General features: G+C 45.4%; 1 protein-coding gene across 5 annotated transcripts in view; it reads left to right on the plus strand.

The window, feature by feature from the left end:
- Positions 1-6,717: 6,717 nt before the first annotated feature.
- Positions 6,718-20,852, plus strand: part of ADIPOR2 (adiponectin receptor 2) — a 45,649-nt gene continuing 31,514 nt past the window's right edge. The window contains exon 1 of one of the 5 annotated variants that reach the window (XM_066990280.1): positions 6,718-6,878. The gene's annotated coding sequence lies outside the window, so the exon portion shown is untranslated. Of the gene's footprint in view, positions 6,879-6,993; positions 7,125-7,711; positions 7,856-14,534; positions 14,559-20,852 lie in introns of those variants that run through there. The other 4 variants (XM_048072416.2, XM_048072453.2, XM_048072362.2 and 1 more) reach the window with 4 other exon arrangements.

Here is a 20,852-nt window from a genome sequence, read left to right on the forward strand (position 1 = left end):
CTATTCACTCCTGGGATACTATACATTTCTAGCCCAGTAATAAAACTTGCTCTACCTTGGATACATCTAAAAGGACCTTTCCTCCCACCACCCTCACCTCATGTTCTTGTCCATCCTCATTGCATCAGTCCTTAAAGGTGTCAGCTATTTGTATATGGCACCCTTAGGCATTGTTAACGTGTCTAATAATTCAAAATGATTTCATTTGGCCTTCCCAATAAAGACCACACGTTTAAGGGAGTCCCAAATCTCCTTGCAGTTTGGCACCACAATTAATATTGTGGGTGTAAACAACTTTGGGAGCGGAAAAGTTGGCATTGTTAAGGCTGCTATTCATCTGGGTGTCCCTGGACATGTCCTTCTTTTTCCACCTAAAATTTTGTCTGGATAGAAAAAAAGATGATTTTGGCTATTTGTCCCAGAACTCTGGATCTCTTGCAGCCTGCCTGGAGCCAGTAGCTCCTACTGGACAGGGGCTATATATCAATACAGGAGAAGTGACTATCAATTCCTCTCTCCCACACACTTTATTTATTTATTTATTTTTTACAAGATCTAGCTTTCAGTCTTCTCAACTTTCTGTCTGTTTTGTATCAAAAAATGTGATTGCACTATGCTCTAGCTTAAACCTTGATTTGTATGGCACCCACACATCCGAGAACCTCCTTAGGGTGGCAGTAAGTATAAAATAAGTCAGAGCACGGCCAGTTGGGTTTGATGCAAAGCCAGAGAAAGTCAAAGAGAAGACTCTGGCAAAACTGCTGCTTTACCATGAGAGTTAAAAAGTGGTGGGTTTGAAGCTGTGTATTGTTAGATACACAAAGCGGTAGGGGGATGTGGGGATGGGGAGCTAAGCTTGATTGTGAGCTCTGCCAATTGCCTGCTCTGTAATCTTCAACACGTTACTTAATTTATTTGCATTTTAGTCTCCAACCTCCTCCTATATAAAAACAGGAGCGGAACACCTCCTTTTTCTGTAAAACTCTTTGAGAAATACAGATGAATAAAGGTAATTGAAGGCCTACTCCATACACTCACTAACTCTGGCAGTCAATACGTCCCCACGGTGAAGTGATACGGTCAGTCCTGGACGAAGAGGCTCGGCGGCACCCAAAAGGTCGATGTGCAGAGGTGATTGTTGGGGGGCTCTGTGGGAACCCCCAGAGAGGAAAGGCACAGTTTCACAAAAGAGAGGTGAAAAAACTCAGGACTTGTTTATTTACGGCTATTGAATGTCCTGTAGTAAGGGTAAGGCTTAGGGAAGGCAGCCTGGTTTCTGAATCAAATACCCGTCTACTTAAATTCTATTTGCAGTTTCATATGGATAAGACATTCGAACAATATGCTGTTTTATAGCGTGTGCTGGTTACTGACTGCCACATTCCAACCCTGAAGTCACTGCACTTCAAGGCTGATAGAAATGACCACCCGTAAGTCATGTAAAACTAAAATATTTTGGAGTTAAAGGCACTATGCAAATATACGGTTATTGCAAGTCAGTGCACATCAGCTCCTAAACGGAGCAGAACAGGATGCAAATCTGTCATCATTTTCCAACTGGTTAGTAATATATAAGTTATAAAGTGAATGAATGAGGCCTTAGTATACTCTGCTGCAAGGTAAGCTAAGCAATAGCTGACCCCAGAACAAACGGAAACTTTCATTTGATAGTAATTACAGCAAAAAGGTAATGGCAGGGCTGTGAGAAAAATTAAATGCACCTTTTAACACCACTAAGGCCGAGGTTGTTTGCATTGTTTGGAAGTTCCTATTCTTTGTCTCCAAGATGTCGAACAGAGAGACTGCTGCCTTTGCAGCTCAGGAAACAGCAATGTTGAACCCAGACGTGTCGTTCAAGTGTACCTCGTGCTGCCTATGTGGACCCAAGCTTTATAGCCCTGACAAAGCACAAATGAAGCAGATCTTGGTCGCTCATACAATCAAACATGCAAGGGTTTCTCTCTGCTCACTTGACCCTGTCCGGGGAGAAGCCTAGTAGGTTTGAATTACGCTGTGGGAGCAGTTCCTAATCACCTGTGGCTACAGAAATACAGACAGTATTTTCATCAGCTGACACATACACAGAACATCCCAAGGAGGCCTTGGGAAATACCTTCCAGCAGCTAAAGGGCATTTCTCAAGTGTCTGTCACAAGGTTGTCCAGAGCCAGCTGCATATATGGGCATTCATTGTCATTTGTTTAGCTTGTTTAACTACATTAACTATATTCAGCTTAAATAGTTTCTAGAAGGTATTCTAGGAAATAAAGTTCACCGAATGGCAGGCTCTGAAGGACCTGTCGTGTAACAGACGGGGCAGATGTGAACATAATACTGTTCCCACCAAAGGGAACACTTCTCATCAAAGGTAGACTCTAGCTATATCAGAACTATGGGTCCCGGGGGTGCATGAACCTCCTTGGTCCAGATGTGTATCCTGGCCATGCCCTCCTTGCCAGGGCCGTGTGGGCACCAAAGCCTCGTGCACAAAGACTGATGGATGCACAGACCATTGAGCGTGTAGCCTGTCCCAGCTCCAGCACGGATAGCTGGTGGATTAGGGACGAGGCCGTTCCGTGAGCATGCCAGCTCTGAAGTGTAAATATAACCAACCTCAAAGATAAGCAAAACAGATTTCTGTGGCCAACAGGACACATACCAGAAGGGACAAAAGGAATCATGATCAGCCGTTGTAAATCCCAAAATAACAATAATAAAAGCCCACAGCGTAATACAATGATCACAGTATGCTCATGCCTTCCTGCCGAATTCCCCATTGTCAATCTTCTGCAGGGCCTGAAGCTGTTACTATTCCCTCTTCTTTCTTAGCTCTGTTTAAATGACAGTTGAAATCTATTTTTGCATTAGGATACAAAAGGGCACGACCTACTCATAGAATTTCCTCAAAGAAAGAACAAGGGAACAAACAGTAGGGTCAGGAGTTCTCCTGCCTCTGTGAGATGGGAGAAGCTGTTTCTCTATTTTTTCCCCATGCTGGTGGGCAGCCATGAAATGGAGCAGCAGATACTGCTCTGTGCTAGGGTAAACCAGCCCTCTCCAGGGCATTTGAGCTTTCTATAAGACCTAAAGGATTTAAAGGATCTATTTGTCTAGTTGGACTTTGCCACCTGTCCTCTACAAAGAGTCAGAATTTCCTTGCAAAATGGAAAGCCAAAATAATTTTTAAGCCTTTTTTTTTTTCCCTCTGAGCAGATGTAACACTCTGCAGCCATGTCTCTCCATCACGAGCATCCCTAGAAGAAATGCTCCCCAGTGAAGTACTGATCTCTGAGCACTGCCTCAGCCTCAGGGAGCGCAGTGAGAGAGTGCCTGCAGCCCTCTTTTGATGTGATGTGACGTGATGGGAGGCCAAATTGTCACAGATGCAGTTCCAGCTGGTGATGCCAGAGTCACTTGGACCCAGGTCTTTCATATGGCCAGCGAGGCAGCGAGGCATCTGCCCTGGACACCTTGGGCACCCTGGGGGTTCACCTGAAGGTACTCCTGGGGCTAGTGATGCCAGCAGTTCTGTACTGCACCAGCAGAGAGCAGGGCTACCCACTGGCACACCTACGCCAAGGCATCCCCGTAGCACGTATAACAAGGGGAATGTTACGAAAACGTTTTTTTCCTTGATTTATTTCCATTGTTTTATAACTTCATTTTGGAAGAACACCATAGATAGGCTTATCTTAAGGAGCTTGTTTTTTACATTTAAGAGAGAGACCGGCTTTAATTTTTCCTTCCCAATAGGGAGTACATGTTGGGAGGTCTCAACAGTGCTTAGGAAGGCACTGGGAAGCCTCTAAGACATCAGTTTTCTCTCTCTCTCTCTTTTTTTTTTTTTTTTTTTTCTTGGTAGAGTACCATTACTGGTTGCAACAGTGGCTCTTCGGACTTTTTAGGAAGGCGTCACTGCTGCCACCTTCTTTTACCCTCACTCCTGCTCCACCACTCTTGCTTCCCTCCTCACTGAGGGAGTTTATTAATTGGGCCAGAATCCATCCCTCTCTTCTTTGCATTTCATTTTTAAAATTATTCTCCTTGCATGGGTTGGGAATGGTGGGCTGGATTTAGACCATGCTCAGACAGCAGGCTACCCCACCTGAGATGGCCCAGTGGTGCTTCAGGGGCCCTGTTAACCTGGAGGGAGAAGCGTGACACTCAGGCTGGCCACAAAAATGTCACAGTTACCTCTCCATGCTGTGTGCCCAAAGGTAGCCAGGTCTGATGGTCCCGTGGTGCTGCCAACAGCCGTCATGCTGGCCGTTTTGAACTTGGCTCCTGCAGCAAGCACCACCCTTCGGCACTGTGCCACAGCATGCAACGAGCATGCCCTCGTGCTTTGAGAGGGGAAGGAAGATCTGATAGCTAATTAATTGTCGTAAGGAAATGCAAAGAGAATGAGCAGGCACAGCTTCACTGGGGGATGGGGAGATTGTGACACCTGCCCCCCACCCCGGGCCTTGTTGTCCCCATTAGCGCTGCCCCACGCCGGTGTCACACGGATGCAGCCCGCCTGGGGAATTCAGACAGCAGCCTCTCAAATATGTTTGCCAATAGATGAAGCAGTTTAAAGGCTTGCAGAAATAAGGCATATCCTGTAAAAAAAAAATGTACAGGCTCTTCCGCACCCTAGGGCAGTTTTATTCTGAATCACGATTTGTCTTCGGCTGTTACCAGAGTGCCACATAGTTGTGTCAGTCTCCTGCATGACGGCCGGAGCATCGTGATCAGGGCAGGATGAGCAGGGTGGGGCATCACCATGCAAGGGCCCATCGCAGTTACGCCTTTCAGGGGAAAACAGAAGCAAAACCAAACCAAAGCAACGGAGGTGGGGTGGACCCAGTGTCGCTTACTGAATGACACAGGCACTGTGCTAGAGCTGACTGTAGCCCCTGCCTGGCTCACAGCCTGCAGGAGCTGCCCAAATAGCCGGTACCTTTCTCTGGCTGAGAAAACACCTAGGTGAGGGTTTTAGAGCGGCAGCCGCTCTGCAATTCACCGTGGTTATTCTGGCCGGTCTGAGTTTCATTTACCACAGGCAAATTTGTTCCCTCTTGCTCAAGAACAATAACAGCGTTAACTAATGACCTGCCAACTTTCACAAAGTGCAAGACTGCGTAGTTAGGACTAAAACAGTCAGAGGAGGAATTAAGGTGGTGAACATTTTATATTAATGCTGTGAGTTCTAGGAATTGTCTATAAATGCCCAAGAAGTGCATAACTCAATTTTAAAAAATGTGTCTTTCCAAACGAGTAGTTTGCCTTGTATGGCAGAGCACAGCTTTGCTTTTTGATTTACAGGCTTTTGAACCAGAATAAACCACTTTAATTCAGTTTATTTAATATTTAATGAAACAGTGTTCCTATCTCGATTTCCCTCTTAACTGGCTGAGTACGCATTAAGTTATGCTGACAGGAAATGACAGATGAAAATGACATGTAGTTTTTACATACATTTTTAGTCGCTGGAGCTCAAAATATTTTAAAATCATTAGCGCCATTTTACAGATGAAATACTGAAACACGGGGCAGGAAATGCTTCATCTGACAGGCAGGGGTGGAGCCAGGAGCAGGCTCTGCAGCTGCTGCTTGCTGTTGTGCAGCCCTAGGGCTGTCAAAATACATTCTGATTGATGATAGAAACTCTAAATACATGCAATAGTGCCATTTTGGTGCTCAGTAACTGCCCAGATGCCTTACAGTCCCTCAAGATTTTAATGAATGTGTGAGTTGGGAAATATTTTAAAGGAGGCAATAGGGAATCATGTTTTTGTAAGCAAGGTTTTAAGGAATGGGCGATATTTATTTTATGTTGGTAGGCATTTGGGGCCAAAGTGTTTCACATACTAATTTATGGGGATAATTTTGCTTCCATTAACTATCTTGTTTACACTCAATTGTTTGCGATTAAATTTCTGGGTGTGGATCGGAGTTTATAGGAGCACGCCTCTGAGGATCACTGAAGCGAGTGGAGCCACAGAAATTACAGCTAGATGAGTCCTGCCAGATCATCCAATTGTTCTCTTTGACAACGCAAGATCATCCTCTGGCAGGCCTAGTGCTTTGACCAGTCTGGACGTAAAACATTCAGGCTTAGGGTTTCCACTATTTTCCCCAAGGACTAAGCAGTTATCTTAACATGGGTTTTCCTGCTATTCCGCCTGTACTTCCCATCACCTAACAAAGACACCTCGTGTCAGGCATGCCAGCACCACCACAACAGCCAGGCTTTCCAGAAGCCTCCAGGAACCAGCATCACGTTTAGTTGCGTGTTTGGTGCGCTAGCGGCTGCGGGTGCACGCGGTGCTGTGGTGGCACTTGTTCAGCACTGAACCCACACCTAGCCCGGGTTCCCTTGGAGGAAGGCGCCCCAGAAATGCTCCCACCACGCCTCTCTTTTAACTTTCTCCGCGCCCGGTGGGACCCGTCGCAGGCCCCTTTCTGCCCCACCACGGGGCAGGGCTGCGTGGCCGGGGGGTTTCTGTGGCAAAGCCCCCGCGGCAGCTGTGACAGGAGGCGGCCCCCCCGCCCCGCCCCGCCCAACCGCCCTGCCATAGCAACGGCGCGAGCGGCGAACGGAACCCCGCCGCGACGTCACCGCCCCCCCCCGCCAATCAGAGCCGCGTCCCTCCACCGCCCCTCGGCCGAGCGCCTACATTTCCCGGCATGCCCCGCGGCCGGTCCAAGCTCCCCCCCCCTCCGGTCCTTCCGGCGCGCGGGGCGCGTCCCGCATTGGCGGCGGCGGCCTCGTGCGATGCTGACGCCGTAGGGCCGGGAGGAGGCGGCGGGGCCGGGGCCGGGGCCGGGCCGGGGCCGGGGGGCGGCGGCGGCGGCAGCGGGGGCCGCGGGCGGGCGGGCGCCGGCCGTTGCCAGGTGAGCGGCGCGGGGGCACGGGACGGGCCCGGGGGGGCGGCGGCTGGGCCCCGGGACCCCCTCAGTTACCCCTCGGTCCCCCCTCGGTCTCCTTTCGGTCCCTTCTCGGTCCCCTCCCGGCCGGGGCCGCTCGGCGAGGCGGGTCTGAGGCCGCGGGAGGGCTGCGGGCCCGGTAGGGGTGCGGGAGGCTCGCCCTGCCTGCGCAGTGGTACAAGCCCTAGAGGCCAGCCCGAGCGCGGATCCCGGGTGAGAGCGGGTTAAATAAAGTTTCTCGCAAGTTTTTTCGCTCCAGGAGGCGATGGGGCGCTCGTCCCCAGTGTGCTCGGGACAAACGAGGGTGTTGGAGGGTATGGGAGGCAACCGGGAGACAACAAGATGGGACAGCTGCTGTTCGTGGCGAGCTTCGTGGGCGGCATGTTGGTTTCTTCTTGTGGCTGTTTTACTCCTAATTAAAACCTTTGGCGGTTGGTTTAGTGCCTTTAGTGGGTGGCTGTGTTGGTGTATGTGTGCGAAAACCCTTAACATTAAACTTCAATGTCTTTGACATAAGGTCATTGTAACTCAGCGTAAGGTAACGTGCACCTGTCACACAGCAGAAAAACTTGTAGATATTGTTCCTTATCTAAAGATACTTTTCAGTCCTAGCGCTGCGTGGAAGCTCTTCAGGTGGTTGAACTGTCTCATAACCATAAATATTTCGTTTATTTCTTAAAACAGGCCAGGTTTTATAAAGTCGGACAGGTCCTCTGGGCATAATCTGGTTTCCAAGAGTTGAGGTCCCAACATGTAATTTAAACTCTCGCTTTCCCTCCCTTGCTGTAGTTGATGTCAGGGAGTGTTAAGTTCCAGGCTGTGTGCTGGCTGTGCTCCTCGCCTCTCCTGGAGGTCACAGAACTGCGCCACGCAACCACCCGCCTCTTTGGAGTTCTGCGGTGAGATCCGTCGGCTTCCAGGGGCCGTTCTGTGGCGTTTCAGAAGTGAGACACTGTCTTTTTTAACGAGACTACTGCAAATTTGGGTGGTAGCTGCTGCAGCAGAGGAAAATATCTTTATGACTGACAGAGCTAGGTGTTGTGTCACGGAATTAGGGTGCAGCGCGGTCATAAAGCACAGCCTGTTTTCTTTTCTTATCTTCAGCTTGGAACTGTTATTCTTTATGCAGAAAGGGAAGTGATCGTATTTTGGGTTTGTTTTTTTCTTTTCCTGTAGGGGTACCAGCCAGTTCCAGTTACGATGATGTTAGGCTGTGGTTCTTGCTTCACAGAGAAACCTGTTATGTATGCAAACTTCAGCTGTACCGTGACACCTCATCCTGTGTGAGGACTGCGAGTGGGGGTTAGCAGACAACTTGAAAAGAAGCTTGTTGTTGTGCTGGAAGTGTAACGTTAGGTGATTATATGGAAGCAACTCCCTTGTCTGAGCTGACAACTAAATATTGTTAAAAAGCCCGTGGATAAGGCTGTTGGCAGCTTCATAGTGAAAACTTGTGAGAACAGTCACTAGTGCAGAAGCTGAATCAGAGCTGGTGATGGCAGAGTTAAAAGCTGCTTCCAGACTCTGCCCAAGTTTTCAAAATCATGTTTTCTGTGTATGTATCAGATATGAAAACATAATCTAGCGTGAAGGAAGAGAGTATATTTTGGCGTAGTTCTTAACAAAGCCTTTCATGGTGAATATTCCTTCAACAGATTTTTATTTATGATGCGTATGTTCTCAATAACAAACGTAAAATGTGTGAGTATAGGAGCTTATACTCTGTCAGGTCTTTAACTGAGCCAAACAAAGGGCTCTCCCCACCCCTGTCTTTGCACCGGTGGAGTGGTGTCGGTGCCATTGAACTGGTGGCCTCACTGCAAGTCTGCCCAAGTGCCTTGTGAGCCGTGGTTTGGGCACTTGTGGGTGAGGTTCGGACTTGAAGCCTGACTCCTGGATGCAGGATGGAAAGGCTGGGCTTTGAAAAGCCTGTGCTCGCTCTAGGCGAGCGGTTCTGTTGATTTGTCATGAAGGAAAATTAATGGGAATTGGCAGGGCATGTAATGCCAGTGATGTTAACGCTTGGATCTCTGTTGCCATCTTATGCTTTCAGTTGAAGGTTCAAGGAGCTGTGTCAAGCTTTCCCGTACAAAGATGCTCAATGTGAGGCAGTTAAAATTTTGCAAGTTTTACAGGTTTCTGGTTGTGTAACTGTATTGTCCGAGATGCTGTGCAAAGAAACCAGGCTTGCTTTCGTCAGTGGAGATGTTGTCTGTACATGAGGAAAATCTTGATAAGGAAACTTCAGGCGGTTGTTGGATTATTATGCTGTTATGCCATCGTCAATTCAAACGCTTAAATAGCAGTAGTTCTGAAATGGAAATAGCAATTCTGAGTATTTATGGTCTGAAAGTGTCTATGTCTGAGTCATTCAGTGAATTTTCTGGCAGACAGTGTTGGTAGATTTTAAGACGTTCTTACACAAGATAATGGTAGTGATTGCAAAAAAGTATTTAGGACAGAGTTTACAGGGAAGGCTATTACTTTGAATTGTATTATCTTCTGATAAATCTTGTTTTTAACAAGCGCCCATCCTTTCTGCAAGACGTTGTGTTTCACTGGTTGCACCGAGCGTAGTGACTGGCTGCCTTTGCTTTTTAAAGCAATACATTTGTCAAGAGAAGTCCAACAAAGAAGTTGGTTTGTAAAAAGCAGGAATCCAGTGACAAACTTAGCACTAGTTTTGCTTCTGCAGAAAACAGGCTTCTGAAAATATCTTTAACTTCTGCTTGCTTATTTGAGTATGTTCCGACTACCAGAACACTTTTTTTTTCTTATTCTTAGAAGTAGGATGCTGCAGGTCAAGATGTAAAATAATAAAAAGCAGAAGTTATTTCCACGTAGTTCCTGTTGCAGTACTTTGAAAAAAATAACCTTCTATGTGTGGCAATAGCTTGGTGTATAAGCTTCAGACTTATACCATTAGGTAATTGTAAACCTGAGCCGGACTTCATCTTGCCCAGTGAGTACATATGCTTTCTGGAAAGTTTGTCTGATTGTTTTGATGTAAAAATGCTCATCTTAGCCCAGTTTGAAGACAAACGTCAAGGTTTCCTTTCAGGGCTCAGTGACAGTCTCTTTGAATGCAAGCAGCTGCTCTCCCCTTCGCAGGGTGGCAGTTGGGGTGGCGATAAGCAGGCAGCCTCTCTTGGGGAAGGAGGTGCTGCAGCTTACACCGCTGTGCTTTGTTGGAGAAGTAGCAAATAACTCGAAGCAAGGAAGTGTGGGCAAAATTAACGTGTTTGGAATTTGGAAGAGGAAATACATGTTTAATACCAGCTTGTCATCTGGTTTGATATGATTTCAGTTATAACTTCTTTTGAATTTTCACCCCCGTATGGAACTACCTGTCCCTCGCTGTTTTTTTTTTAAGTGGCATCTGTTTGAGTCGTGATGTGGTCAGGGTAGGAAGTATTTTGTAGCCTTTTCAGTGTGTGCATATTAACGATCTCTTGAGCAGATGAAATATGTTGTAGGGGTGACAGGTATAAATTAAGTTAATATTTGATTTGTTGCATGTAGTCACGATTACTCTTGTATTCCAGTGTCACAGACCTCTGCTGCCCCGTTAGTGGAGGAGGGGGTCTCTTTTCCTGGCCTCAGCTCTCTTTGGCCTTACGTGAGATGTATTCCCGCCATGCTGCTTCAGGACTTCATTGCTGCAGACTTGCTTGCAGAAAGGTGTCTTCAAAGGTGTAGGTAGGAATAAGGCTCACAGGACATGTAATTGTCAGTGCAGAAAACTTGCAGCATGGTTCAGCTGGATTTCATTAGCTGGGAAAATGCAATGGAGTCTGCTGGGGTGTGCCAGCTGCTGTTGCTCTGAACAGGACTAATTAAGCTCTTGTGAGAACAGAAAATAGGCACTATTAACAGGAAGAAAGTGTTGGAATAGGCAGTGCTGTAATCATCAGCTCTCAGATACCTTTAGATAGCAGTAAGCAAGACGGCAGACAATTTACTGGCAGAGTGGGCTGGAAGTCCGTTCTGAATACCTAAAGTGGGTATTGCAGTGTTCGGGGGGCAGATCTAAGCACCCTGTGAGCCTCTGCGGGGTGCTGCTGTGGGGAAAGCTACTTCCTTTTTTTTGCCCTTCCTTACTCTCTCCTTCCTGGCAGGGCTTTAGCTCAAAGCAGTTAGCACTCATGGTGCTTCATGTGATGTTGAAAGCTGAACGTACGCTCGATACAGGTGTTGTAATGTTACAGCGTTGCCTACGGTTGTTGTCTTTGCAACGTGAATTGCTGTTTTGCTGAATGCAGTCCTGATCATTTGCATATAGTCAAAGGCACGGTTAGATTGACTTACAAGTACATGAAAGCTGTTTTTAATACATTTTTCACTCCATTCACCCCCCTCTCTTAACCAAATTAAGTGCTATTTTCCCCAGCCTGTTCAGTTCCATTTGATTAGGGGATTTCAGCGACTGCTGTTCATTGTTTGAAGGGAAGGTCAGTTGTGCTGCCCTGTTTAGGTCTAGAAGATAGCAGCTTTTATGCTATAGATTCAGTTAGGTGATCACTGGATACGTTGAGCAGGTCTGGTGCAGTTTTTAGTGAAGGGTCATTTTGTTGGTGGGAGTCTTTTGTGGGCTTCTGTTTCAATGACGGCATTCTGGTGAGGTTGCTGTTCTAGCTCTTTGCTTGTGGATATGCCTGGTGCTTGACGAGTGCAATTTCCTCAAAATGTCGCTGTGTGAGATTTAGTAAATGGGATGTTTATGGATATCTGAATAAACAGTCAAGCTTTTTGGAGGGAACGTACCACAAACCTTCATGCTGTATGAAACTTTTTCTTGATGTAGTTGTGCAAACTTTGATTTCTCGTACAAACTGCTTGGTGGGCGATGCTGTTCTGGGACCCATCGCCATAATAGGACCTCAAGCCAACACGTCTGTATGCTGTTCCCGAGTTTTTGAAAAATGGAGAACTTGTGATGAAAATGGAATAATCAAACTCAGGCAGTAAAAGCAGTCTTCTGAGGGCGAATGCACCTCTGGCTTCTTAGATTTCATCTGAGTGATAAAACTCCTGCTTCCACTAGATGTACTGATACCTGCCTCCCAGTCTGCAGTGGGAGCTGCTCTGAAAAGCCACGCGATGCAGAGTTCAGTTAGCGGTCTTGAGGGCATTGGCAAGCTTGTACCTTCAGGGGAAGTGATTTCGCTTTTGGATCGAGGAGGTGGATACCTAGTAGGACTTGAGCTGAAGTGCCACTGAACGCGCACTCCAGCTTCTCTCAGCGGGCAGCTGAGGCATGCTCTTGTTGTGAGAAATACCTCGCTGTGTTTCCTAGCGGGCTGCTCCGTGACCCTCGCTGGTTGCCCTTGCCTGGCGTAAAGTGAAGGATGTTCTTCTCTCTGTGTCCCCCCGCCTCTCTCCTCTAATGCTTTGTCTCATCCTCCTCAGCTGATGGAATTTGTGGGCAGGTATTATGTAGGCAAGTGCTAGAGCTGTGGGGTAAGGTCGTGGTGGTGGAGCCTGGTGCTTCCCGGCATTTGGGGATGTGACAGAACAGTGTGTTTTGCAAGCAGTGGTTTTATTTGCTTTCGTTTAAGCGATTGTTTATGTCTCCTTATATATTCCGGAGAACAACATTATAGCTTTGCAAGGTCGATAACAGCAATATTGTGCTGTTCTTGGTATTAATCTTTTAGGCAGTTTTTAATGGAATGTGACTGTAGAAATAAAAAGAAGGGCCTATTCATAATTATCGTTAAAGTAGCTATGTGATGAAGTGCCAGCTGTTGGCTTTCTGCCTGCTGTACCTTCAGTGGGGAACAAAATGGATTGTTTTCCGAGGTGGATGTGCTGAGAGTTGAGGAAAAACATAACAAAGTCAACAAAAGCTTTACATAGTGGCTTTCTGACCTTTATGTGGTCTGAGCTAAGAGGAGAATGCTGAAAAAGGCTTGTGTCCTCATGCACTTAAGCATGGACATGAAGATTAACGGCTCTTTGACTTCCTGCTCTGTGACCTTTTTAATAAATGGCAACCATATTAATTCTGCAGCATTATAGAAATAGTTCAATAATGAGTGGGTTATAAAAATCGTTCCTTTTTGTGGACTTCACTAATGCAGCGAAGGAAATTGCTGGGTCGCTTAGATTTGATTTTGTAAGATATTTATTAGGATTTTTTTCATAGCTGCCTTGGCGTTCTTGTATCAACTGGGACTATAAAGAGGGAAGATCGATAATTAAACGTTAGATTTTTGTAACCAGAAGGATGTAATGGTTGATTCAGTAAGCAAAGATGTAGTGCTAAAATAACTGAGAGAAAAAAACGCCTCTCTTCTAATTTGGACTTGGTTCTATACTCTGAAGTTTAAAGGCAGGGTGTTCCCTGTGCCCTGCCATAAAGGCAAACTCAGAATTTCAGGTTGAGCTGATCCTTGACGGAGAGCAAGAGAGGCTGGCCAAGTTTCACAGCACTTGCAGAAATGTTTCTGTCCAAAATATCTAAGCAGCGCGTGATGCTGTTGAAAATGCCAGTTATGTCAACTGATTTGGAAGGACTCCAGCGTGCGGGTCAGTGTGGGGGAAAGGAGATGACACAAGACTGTCTGAGGTGATACTGAAAAACAAACCTAAAAAAACTCAGGTAAGGTCAGGGCTGATGTAAAAGTACTGCCCTGCGTGGCTGTAAGTAACCAGGTCTGCTTTGGATTTTGAGCAGCAGAGTCTTGAAGTGCTGTGGGACGGGTGGTACAAGATGCTCTCAGAAGGACGTTGGTTTCTCATTCTTCTGTGTAGGCCCTTTCCAGCTGACTTTTTCTGTACTGGTTAAGCGGTTCAAAGCAGCCCCTTGTTACACATCACAGTAAAGTCATTGTGAAAAACAAAGCATGATCACAGAACTCATGACTGTTTTCCTCTGAAAACTAATGTCTTGGCTCTGTTTCAATAGTTCATTATTATGTAAGTGCCTGAGGGCTTGTGTGCCTGCAAGACTCACATGAATGTTTTGTGCAGGCTAAGGTCATCCTTGAAAAGGTACAATTCCGCATTCCTGTGCCTTTAGCAGTCCGTGCTGTGTGTGCAGTAGTGAGATTTCAGGTGGCACTAAAAGAGCTACCTTTTGGGAGGCTTTATTCTATGGAGGGATTGAAACCCCCTTCAGACTCGGTACTCCCTTCTTGTAGGTGCTGGTCTGAGCTAACAGGATGTATTGAACGCTTTCTCATTTCAAGCCAAAGGGACTCCTGAATTAGTAATTTAAGCTATGTTTTTGTTCTAAATGAACACTGAAGCATATTGTTACAGCACTCAAAGTCACAGGTGACAGTGGTGGTATTTGGGGTTGACCAAAGCATAGCTGCATAATTCCTGTTGTAGAATGACATTTAGTCATACCAGTGATGGCGTAATTGCAAATTACTGGCACTTAAAATTAATTTCTAGGCAGCCATAAAAAGGAAAGGTGCAGAAGATATGCATTACTGCTGCTTGCATTTGTGAGGCTGCTTCTTCAGGGGATGTGACAGATAATAGAGGAGCTGTGTCAGCACGTGGTGTGGCTGGCCACCCAGGTGCTAAGCTGACATGCAGGATGTATTCACTAAAGCTGCCTCTCGTCAGTGACTGTCCAACGCTCTCTGCCTCTGAACTTCTGGTTGGACCGTGCTGAAGACCTTGGATCATCTCGTAAGTGGTCTAGAGAGTTGATTGCACTAGGAGGCAAGTGGTCTGTAGTGAAACCAATTCTGCTTTCCGTGTGAAATATTGAAGGAAGCCATGCGATGTGAAGGCTTTAAACAAGCTGCTGGGGATTAAACTTTGTACAGGCATAGGACCAGCACTTACTGAACATACTGTAATAAGTGTAATGTTTGAGCCAGCTTTTCTGTTCTGTGTACGATGTGAAGTATGGGTGAAGTAGGTTGGATTAACTCATAAACATTCCCTCCTCTGCTGGAGCGCAATGAATGTCAGTTTGAAGCTGGCTTGGGAGTGCTGTGTGCTTTACAACTCCAGTGACACAAGATGCTAAGATAAACTCAGACTTCATTTAGTGATGTTTTTAGGCTCTAACAACATGCCATCAAACAAAGCAGAGAAGAATGGAAGTGAATTACAGGAAAAGCCTTGTGCATTCCTCGCTGTTTTCATGCTGCAGCATTTGTCATAGATCTCTCCCAAGCTATGATTTCAAACTCCCATGTGGGCTAAAAGCAGTGTTGCATAGGGTTTGGTAAAACTCCTTTCTGTCTCATTTTGTGACCTGAAACAGGCTGACATGTGGTTTAATGTAATTGACAGTAATAAATCAGTTTTAACAAGTACTAGTTTAGCGAAAAGTTTGGATAAAATGATAGTTACACTGAACATTTTATGGAGAATGCTGTATCTGAGATGGTGAAAAATTTCTTGCTTTCCTTGGTTTTGTGCTGATGTGTGTGTATACTTATTTAGCCGTAACTCTAGACAATGTTATTTAAGTCAAAGTTGTTATCGTGGTTGGCAAGCCTACAAAAAAAGAAAGGATTTTAATGTAAACAGAATGCATGTGTTTCATTATCCAGTGTAAATGTTTGATAGCTGCTCTGCAGCACACACAACCTAAGGATTTTTTCCTAAGTGTAAACTTGTTTAGGTTTAAGCTAACTTGGAGAGACAGCCTTCTTGTTGCTTTCACATCCTTCTTGTAGGAATTTCTGACTGTAACCCACCCCATCTTGAATACAAAGGCCAAGAACCAGTGACAAATCTGAGGTGAGAGAAACTGATCTATGCTTCCTCATAGGTAGCACAGCTGTTTGTCAGACGGCAGCAACAAATTTGAGATCAGGAATACTGGGTGCTACACTTGTGTTTTGAGGAAATGTGTTTTAGTGCTGTGTGTTACCCCACAACAAAGGTGTCAGATCTTTTTGTTTCATTGTGTTAAGTTGTATTTCTCAGGACTGAGGCTTGCAAGAAATGGGTACGTGTTCTGAAATGAGGTGACTTTTAATAGAACAAGCTTGGCTTATAATGTGGAGTTGATAGCTGAGGTGAATGCTAGGTATGTGTATGAGAGTATAAACCAGTCAGAGGTCTTGAATTAGCCACTCTTTTCCATTTCAGGAGGGAAACTGCAGCGATGTGTCAGATACTTGGTGGGGTGTTGAGTTCTTGTATTTTTGTTTTCTTTTACCTTAAACCTTTGCTCTCACTTTGAGTGGCCATGGAAATCGGTGACATCAAATTACAGAGTGACGGTGTGCACACTATTCATTGAAGTTAAAAAATCACAATTAGGTGACTGTCTAATCTGCATAAAAGAATCAAAATCGGGGCACGTTGAGTGTTTTGATTCGAGTCTCTGGAAGAAAGTGAGTCATTCCAATGAAACTTGGAATTCCAGGATAGCTATAATGTAAGCCAGGCTGGGTCAAACCAGAAATCCCTCTGCCTCAGGATCCTACCTTGCCTGCGGAGCTGCTGCTTAAGCTTCTCAACTGTGAGCCTCTCCTCCCACCCGCTTGCATGTAGCCTAAGCCTGCCTCTAACCTGTGCTGCGGAAACATCTCTGCAAGCTCATGCTCTGCTTGCTTGGTTTTCTTGCACTCGTGTCCCACCCATGCCCAAAGCAACAAGACCTCCTGCTTGGAGGGGGGAGACAAGAAACTTTGGGCTGGCCTGTGCGCAGCAGGTTCTCACCTTCACTGGAGATGAGTTGCAGGTGGTGCTACGGGTGTGTTTGTGGTACGGTTCACTTGGTGCACCTCCCTGCTGCAGTAAGAAGTCCTGGCAAGCCTGCCTCTTACTGAAGGTTTGACTGCACTTTGTCCGTAACCTTTTCATTTATACCTTTCGTGTCTGAAGCCCAGCCAAGTCGTAGGATCGCCTCCTGGTCCCAGCCAAGCTGACCACTTAGGGGTGAAGGAGGAAATTTGGCAAATGAGATTCTGGCAGCTATAGGGTTTTTCTGTTCCTTCGTCCTCTTAACATCTCTGGCCAGAACATCGTAGGATAGTGCCTGCTGGTTCCTTGGATGCCTTTGGGGAGCTATTGATATTGGTAGGGTGCTCTGCCCGGTGTCCCTGAGAAATTTCCTGTTTGACCCTCATCCTTTCTTCAGTGGGGTTTTTAATTTCCTGTTTTGTAATCATTTGATTTCTTCCTATTTTGTTGTTGTGTGTGGTGGTGGTTTTCTTATTGTTGTTTGGTTTTTGTTTTAAATTAGGCCCCTTCCTGTTCTTTCACAGGGAGAGCTCTAAGGTTTCAGTAAGCATGCCCATTCCCAAAAAAAGAAAATAGCTTCTAAACATGAATATAAAAACAGTGCGTAGAAAACATGCACTGACATGGAGGGACTTCTGGAGCTAGTGGCGACTTCACGTGCTTAACACCCCCTTGATGGATTTGACCAGTCTCCTGATGAATCCAATTCTGGAGCAGGGATTTCAAAGGTTTACCCATTTGCTGCACCGAGAACAGCTTTCTGTGTTTGAGGTTGCCATGTGCTAACTCTGTGACCTTTGCTTGTCTACAGAAAATACTTGGTGTTTTGGATGGTGCCGGTGGTGTTGTAGACGTGAAGATTGAGAAAGCTTGCACTGTGTTGCAATCTTACTGTGCTTTTGAGTGGTCAGCACTGGTTTTAAAATAAAACTTTCCGTGCTATTGCAAAGCAAGTCCTCTCCCAAAGTGTTTACCAAATGTATAAAATGTGATGCAAAAACATTTGAACTATTGCCGGTTAGCTAGGACATGATAAAAATAGATTTCAGATTTTGTATTTCATACGTGCAAGGCTTGTGTCACTTCTTACTCTTGTTTCCCTAGCTACAACTGCTTGCTTGTCTATGTGGGTCAGAGCATGACTGTTTATCAGGGCAGGTTGGTTGTCATCCAGGATTTTACTTCTGTTCTGATATTACTAAATTCACAACGTGGTTTGCTGACTCTTAGTATTTGCATGTCTCTCAGTGCCTACTTTTTCCCCTGAAAGCATCCATACAACTACTGTCAATGCTGTTGATATGATAAGAACCCTTCGTACCTTTCCTAACAGTATCCCTGGAGACTTTAGAAGTGGATGAGGCAGTTTATCTTCTTTTTTTATACCTGACCCCCCTATATGGAGTTCTTGGCTGGGTTTCCATGTATGTCTCTGGCACACTGACTAGCGTTTGGATCCTCTGTGTAGCACTCAGCCTCTAGTGAGAAGCTTGGCCTGCGTTCTGTCGGTATTGATGATGGCTGGCTGGCTGTATTGCCTTTCAGTCGCAGCTGTGGATGCTGTAGTTAGTCTTTGCATCAAAATTATATTAAATGCCTTATTTCTCTTTTGGAAAGATACCAAGCTTATACTGGAATGGGATCCCTCTTTTAGGTGTTGAGCCAGTATCCAGTACTTGCACCTCTTTCCAAAACAGTTTATCTGAATAGTTCCATGTGTATTAATACCCCGGACAGATGCAGTTGGGCTAGAGTAAGAGTACCTTCAGTGGGTATTGAAAAACTAGGACAAATAACTATTCAGTAGTTTGCTGACCCAGTTCTTGCTCTCTGTGTGTGTTCCTCCTTTCTGGGCCTTGTCCAGAAAATCAACCCAAATTCCTACCCTTCCTATTCTTAAGAGTTTGTTTGCTTGTCAACTTGGCCACGTTTCCTTCCTTTTCATAGGGTTTCTTAAAGAAATTGGGTGTCTGCCGTGTTGTCTAGAACTTCTTTCTGAAATTAGAAAGTGCAGATAGTCAGTGACTGCTTAGCTCACTGTTTTTTGTGTTTAGGTGCTGTCATTGGAATACATACAAATGTGTGGAAGGGCCTTTGGTACAAAACATTGCCCGGGTCACTCTGGTACAAGGATTTCCCTGTGGGGGTAGGGTATTACAGTTTCAGATGGCCCACTTCGGTGCTTTTCCTGGGGCTCTTTTGGACTTTGTTATTATATTGTAGTTCTGTAGTGCTTTAAAGACAACTAATGCTCTGCAGAATTGCAAATGGGAGAAGGAATGGAGGACTCCACCCTCATTGGTACATCCTTGTTTATGGGCAAAGAGGAAGCTGCGTGTGTGTGTGTGTGTGTGTGTAAGTAAAGCCAAGAATGTGTTAGTAGTTTAATGGAAATAATCTTAACAGTCTGACTCAAGATTCATTAGTCTAGATAGATTTCTTAAAGAAGGAAGAACAGTGAAGGAAGAATACTTAGCTACAGGAAAAAGTTGTCAAATGTGGAAACGGGGCTATTTTTTTTTCTCCTTCTCTGGTTTCTGCCACTTCTCTGTTATGCTCATGCTTGCACTGCTCCCCTGAGCCTTAATGCCCACAGCTCTGGGCTGCTGGAGAGGATACCACGAAGTCGTCAGCTTCCGGAGTCCTCTGCTGGGAGGACTATGATGTTGCCTGTTTCTTCTTCCTACCTCTAAGATCCACTTGCGGTTATTTTCTATATGTTTGCTAGCATGGTTTTACACCTTTTTCTTCACTGGCCTGCGTGTCTGGGTTGCATCTAAATTTACCGTATATGGTGCCCCTTCTGTGTGTTAGTTCCTGTTTCTTTGTAGCCCCTAAAGCTGGTTTTGTGCAGCTTCAGGTCTGCCTTTTTTAACTGACCTTTAGAGAGTTGTTTATAGCCGGGGGTCTTCAGTGGCAAGCCTGTGCCCTATCTCTTATCCTGTGCCTGTGTTCCTCTACACTGCATTCTGTCTGTCCTGCTCACAGCCTCTGCTGTCATGCTTGTCCTGCATTTCTGTACGTCCGTGTAAATAACTCTACAGACAATAACTGCTTGTTACTGCTCTCAGTTAAAAACTGCATTTTTATCACACAAAGATGAGCAAAAGGAACATGTACTAGCCTTAGTCAGTTAGTGAACTTGCTGTCCCAGCTACCAAGTAAACGAAGCTATGAGGCAGGACAGGTAGGGCTAGGGCTAAGCTGCACAGCCGCACGTCCCCCCTTCTGACGTCCTCAGGCTGCTGTCTATTGCTCACGCATCCCGCCAGGGCATTGCATGCCCTCCTGTGCCATAGGGCTCCCGGTCGGGGCCTGGTAAGGGGTCATGGAGGCAGTCTATTTTCCATTGTCTCTTGCCTTGTGAAGACCTGTGTTGGTCTGAGGGCGGCCCGTAGCACTTTACTGTGATTTATAGGCCTCATTACTTAGCGTGAGGTGCTTCAGGTAATAGTTTTGTGAGTTGCAATTACAGTAATGCCATGTTCTGTCCGCAGCAAGGACAGCCTGGTTGTCTTAACTCCAACTTCTCTGTTTTATGTGAAATTTATTTCATTTTTATTTTAAAGTAATACATTTTTATTACTGTAAATACTAGCTACTTCCTCTGAGAATTTTTTTTCTTAACCTCACAACAGAAGATATAGATTCAGTGACAACAGGGAGGTGTCTACTGTAGGTAGATTTGACAGAACAAAATTTTCTTTATTTTGCTTTAATGGTGCTGATTGTCATCCATGCAGTGTTACTCATCTTACTAAACAAGTAACGGAGCTCTGTGAAAGGGTGGTTTGCAATTACCTACTCTGATGTGTGGACCGTGTATTTTTCATTATATAGATCTGAAGCGCTCCATATCACCAGAGCTTACCAGCAGCACTTTTTCTTTTGTGAGTTGAAAGAGACTTGGATTTTTTTCCTGCCCTGTATGGCTATCTGGGTGTATCAGTAAGTGATGTTACGTCACATCTAATGTGTCTACTCCCCAGTGCTTCCTGGTTACCTGAAAATTAGCTTAGAGCATGTTCATGGTTTCAAACTTAAAATTTATGTTAGTGTAGCTCTGCTGATTAGACTGCAGACCACAGCTGTACTAGCAAAAACCTCTATGGGGAATACAGTTATACCAGCTAAAATTCTTATGCCAAGATGGTAAAACAAACCACAGCAAGATGAGGTTTTGTGAGACTGCATTAGTTTAGATCCTGACAATGTGTTTTGAGTTCAAGCTCCATCTCTACTTTAAGGCCTTGCACATATTCAAATAATAAT

This window comes from Anser cygnoides, chromosome 1, assembly GCF_040182565.1.
Source record: "Anser cygnoides isolate HZ-2024a breed goose chromosome 1, Taihu_goose_T2T_genome, whole genome shotgun sequence".
NCBI classification, from domain to species: domain Eukaryota; kingdom Metazoa; phylum Chordata; class Aves; order Anseriformes; family Anatidae; genus Anser; species Anser cygnoides.